The sequence below is a fragment of the Aythya ferina genome, assembly GCF_964211825.1.
Source record: "Aythya ferina genome assembly, contig: HAP1_SCAFFOLD_137, whole genome shotgun sequence".
In the NCBI taxonomy this organism is placed as follows: Eukaryota; Metazoa; Chordata; class Aves; order Anseriformes; family Anatidae; genus Aythya; species Aythya ferina.
In genome coordinates, this window is record NW_028181388.1 from 333,586 (window position 1) to 338,631 (window position 5,046).

At 46.2% G+C, this 5,046-nt stretch overlaps 1 pseudogene across 1 annotated transcript; it reads right to left on the reverse strand.

Annotated features, from left to right (window-relative positions):
* Positions 1-224: 224 nt before the first annotated feature.
* On the reverse strand, positions 225-1,160 carry LOC311428778 (E3 ubiquitin-protein ligase RNF114-like; annotated as a pseudogene). Its single transcript, XR_014698895.1, has 2 exons — positions 531-1,160; positions 225-316 (listed from the first exon to the last, which is right to left on the reverse strand). The product of XR_014698895.1 is annotated as an E3 ubiquitin-protein ligase RNF114-like (transcript).
* Between the last annotated feature and the right edge of the window lie 3,886 nt (positions 1,161-5,046).

The window sequence follows — 5,046 nt, forward strand, 5'->3', positions numbered from 1 at the left end:
CACTGACCTATAAATAAGCTTTGTGTGAAACAAAAAAGAAAATTAGCCTTACGTGGTTGAACAACATAGTCATATTAATAAAAAACAAGAATGATACCAAAAGATCAAATGGGGATTCAAAACTAAGATTAAAGTCTTCCATATTTCTGAATGCCTGAGTTCATCTTGGCATGGACAGGGAGAAGTGCAAGAATGCTGGCCATTTCCCTCTCATGGAAGCTTGGTTTGACAATTAGTCTTCTTTTTTATTTTATTTATCCCGCAAAGAACGCATCAAAACCTGTGCCATCATATCATCTTCATCAGCATCATAATCCTATGAACGAAGGGTACAGAAATTCTTTTACTGCCAGGGCCATATTGGTTAACACAACACAAAACCAGCTGTCTCCTCCTCTGACTTAACAGTAATTCAACTTCTCGCATTATACCATCTGCAAGGACTACATTTTACAGTAGTGGCTACATAAAAAAAGCTGGGTTTTAAGAGTCATCAGGCTCACGTATTCCAAGGATGAAGAAACACGTACCACAAAAGTATCGTATGAAAACCGGTGTCGTCTCTGAAGGTGTTCCATGAAGTTAGCACTCCTGTAATTTGGATCTCCCCACGGCATCGAGGCACAAATTGGGCAAACCACTTGTTTTGCATCCATGCTGTGCAATGTTTTTCAGTGCTCAACTAGTCCTTCTTGATCAAAGCTTTTCTTGCTGCAATATGGACAAGGAAAGGTGAAGCGATTGGGGAAGTTCCTGGTGTTGTGGAGTGGTTCTTTAGTCACAGCTTTCACACCTTCCATGATATAGTTCTGGTACTTTGAACAAGAAGCTGCGTGGCTGCGCATCTTTGAGAGAAACATCTTTTTGTTGCAGCCATTACAAGTGGTTTCTGTCGCTTCGAACTGCTTTTCCAAGTCCAGAGCCCTGCTGCCAGGCGCCAGGGTGCTGCGGCAGACACCACAGACTGGCTTTTTGAGCTTGAGGCACTCCTGCAGGCATGGTGTGCAAAACACGTGTCCGCAGGGGACGCACATGGGGCTGTCGAACACCTCGAGGCACACGGGGCAGGTGAAGCGCGCCAGCGGGTCGGGCCGCTCGAGGCCGCGGGTGGAGGGTGCGCAGGATGCCGAGGATCCGCCACCGCCCCCTGCCACCGCCATCTCGCCGGCGGCCGCCGCACAGCCACGCCCCTGGCGCACGCTTCGTTGGGTTAGAAACTGGCTGGATAGCCGGGCCCAAAGAGTCGTGGTAAATGGAGTCAAGTCCAGTTGGAGGCCAGTCACTAGTGGCGTCCCCCAGGGCTCAGTGCTGGGGCCGGTCCTCTTTAATATCTTCATCGATGATCTGGATGAGGGCATTGAGTGCACCCTCAGTAAGTTTGCAGATGACACCAAGTTAGGTGCGTGTGTCGATCTGCTCGAGGGTAGGAAAGCTCTGCAGGAGGATCTGGATAGGCTGCACCGATGGGCTGAGGCCAACTGCATTAAGTTCAACAAGGCCAAGTGCCGGGTCCTGCACCTGGGGCGCAATAACCCCAAGCAGAGCTACAGGCTGGGAGATGAGTGGTTGGAGAGCTGCCTGGCAGAGAAGGACCTGGGAGTGATGGTGGATAGTCGGCTGAATATGAGCCAGCGGTGTGCTCAGGTGGCCAAGAAGGCCAACAGCATCCTGGCTTGTATCAGAAACAGTGTGACCAGCAGGGCTAGGGAGGTGATCGTCCCCCTGGACTCGGCTCTGGTGACACCGCACCTCGAGTACTGTGTTCAGTTTTGGGCTCCTCGCTACAAGAAGGACATCGAGGGACTTGAGCGGGTCCAGAGAAGGGCGACGAAGCTGGTGAAGGGCCTGGAGAACAAGTCCTACGAGGAGTGGCTGAAGGAGCTGGGCTTGTTCAGCCTGGAGAAGAGGAGGCTCAGGGGCGACCTTATTGCTCTCTACAGATACCTTAAAGGAGGCTGTAGCGAGGTGGGGGTTGGCCTGTTCTCCCACGTGACTGGTGACAGGACGAGGGGGAATGGGCTTAAGTTGCGCCAGGGGAGTTTTAGGTTAGATGTTAGGAAGAGCTTCTTTACTGAAAGGGTTGTTAGACACTGGAACAGGCTGCCCAGGGAGGTGGTGGAGTCACCATCCCTGGAAGTCTTTAAAAGACGTTTAGATGTAGAGCTTAGGGATATGGTTTAGTGGGGACTGTTAGCGTTAGGTCAGAGGTTGGACTCGATGATCTTGAGGTCTCTTCCAACCTAGAAATTCTGTGATTCTGTGATTCTGTGAATGTGGTCTTGTTTACTGGAGTGCACAGGAGAGAGACCATCTATCTCGTCAAAGAAAATAGTTGAAGGTCGCATCTGATAGGCCTAGCACAAAAACACAGAGTAAAACAGCATTATTTAAAGGAAAAATGCACAAAAACATCATGGTTGGAATGTCATCTAAACTAGATCTTTCATTTTAGCCTCTGGGACCTCTACTGATAGAGCTACTGGAGTATCTGGCATGACTAACAGAAGACAGTCTGTGTCAACCCACTGTATCCGGCTGACAGGAAGCAAATCGTTCCAGTAGTTCTTACAGCTGACATTCACAGCAGAAACACTGGCATTTCCATTTCAGTGGGAAAAAAAAACCTAACAAAATACAAAAAAAAGAGCAAGTTCTACTTAAAAACGTTGACCACAAAAAATAATGGTTTCAACTCTGACAGAATACACTGTGCATTTCAACCTTACCTGTTCAAATAACACACGAAGTTGGCATTCTGATTCCCCCATGTATTTTCTCATGCAGTCCCAAGCATTTCTCATAAAAAATGATATTTTCCTGTCACTTTGACTATATTCACTGGCAAGTGCACGAGCAACTAGTGTTTTCCCTGTTCCTGGGGGGCCATAAAATAGACAGCCTCTGCAATAAAAAAGATCCAGATAGGAAAAAAAACATCATGATGAGTACCTCCTACAACCATCGTCTCTAGAACAAACTCATCTTTTCTAACCAAAACACGTCATATACAAGACAGCAGTAATAGCTGAAGTGTGGGTAGAGGCAGAACAGATAGAAGTTCTGCGTTTTTACAACGTTTCACAAGAAAATTCATTTTTTTCACCCAAAGAAATGAATAAGGGGGTAACTCAAACGTATAAAACCTTCAAAAGAGAGCATACTGTCCCAGAAGGACACTTCCAAAACTGCTGACAAACAGGGTGATTACAGCAAACCGGAGCCAAACGGGCAAACTTCAGCACAGAATCTGAGAATGGGCTGAATGGTGAATCACCAGTTCATTCTGCAGCAATAAACTGCATATTCTTGCTTTCACAATATGCAGAATCTGTTAGTAAAGCATTTAATGCTCCTTTCAAAAGCATTAAGTTACTGGGTTTGGTCTCTCAGACCATCTATTGCTGATGGCAAGTGAGGAAGCCTAAAGCCGGAAGGAAAAGCGATGCCTTAGCACTCAGAGGAAAAAAAAAAAAAAAGAAAGCAAAAGTAGGCAGGAAAAACAACTGGGCTTCCAGGCAACATATTACAATTGGCTTCCACTAGATAATCCCTTCTTGCTTACAAACTAATCAAGCTGACTTGTACATAAAACTGAGAACAAAACCACTCCAACCCAACTAACCCAACTTTTTAAAAACACCAGATGGTAAAACTTAAAATTTTAAGACATTGCTTATATTTTTAACCTACAAATATTCTTGATTCTATCCGTTTTTAAGAAACCACTTTTTGCTACTACTAAAACAAATGTTCACTGCTGCCAAAAATGTTGAAGCATGGAAGCATATTGATACCTTAATTGAACTTTCTCCTGAAAACAGCTGACTTAAGATTTATCACTGTAATGAGTTACCTTGGGGGCTGAATATTGAACCGCTGAAAAACTTCTGGATACAGGAAGGGAAAAATCACCATCTCTTTCAAAGCTGCGATGTGTTCGGAAAGACCACCCACGTTCTCAAATCCAATCTAAAGAGAAATTCAACACAACAGAGTTTGTATGTTAAAGAAAGCAGCAATCTAGATCAAGGTTTCATCAGAAATTATCTCAGCACAATGGAAACATTCTGGGCAATTTTTGAAGTTGCTTTAGAGAAAACCATCAACAAAGGTAGTTGTAGATGGCACACTGAGATCTTTCATAATCACTGGAAACACTCGCTGACATGATGATTAGTTTACGACTTACCACACTATTTGCATTGCATCTCCCTGACTTCTTCCAACTTTCTTTTGATCCCTCTGAACTCTCTTTAGGTCCCGTTTCTGACGTTTCACTCGAAAAGTCCTGATTTGAATTAAGGAGAAGTTATAGGGCTTCTTTTTCTTTAAGATGCAGCTCGAAGATTTGTTTTTCGTAATAATGCCAAGCAAATGTAGAAGACATTAATTAATATATAGAAGACCTAATTAATTGACATAAACTTACACAGTTACATTCAGATAAACTTAAACATGGCTAAATATTCATTGGAAGGAGGTTCATCCCTCCCCTATTCTCTAACGACAGCAACCTTCTTGGTTGCTCTCGCCATCCTCACTGCTCTCACCACCATCCTCCTGTAGTGGGTTTACGTGGCAAGGTTTTGGTAGCAGGGAGCCATAGGGGTGGTTTCTGTGAGAAAGATCTAGAAGCTGCCCCATGTTTGGGAAGGGCCCCATTGTTTTCCAGATCCGAGCCAATAAGCGATGTTGTTTTGCGCCTCTGTGAGAGCATATTTAAGACAGGGAAAAAACGCTGCGCCACACAGCAGCCGGGAGAGTCAAGGGAGTGGGAGAACAGCCTTGCACCAAGGTCAGTGTAGAAGGAGGGGGAGAGGTGCTCCAGGCGCCGGAGCAGAAGTCCCCTGCGGCCTGTGGTGAGGACCATGGTGAAGCAGGATGTCCCCCTGCAGCCCATGGAGTACCACGGTGGAGCAGGGTTCCACGCTGCAGCCCGTGGAGGAGACCACGGTGGAGCAGGTGGCCCTGCACCGACGGAGGCTGCCGCCTGTGGAAGACCCCTGCCGGAGCAGATTCTGGGCCGGACCTGTAGCCCGTGGAGAG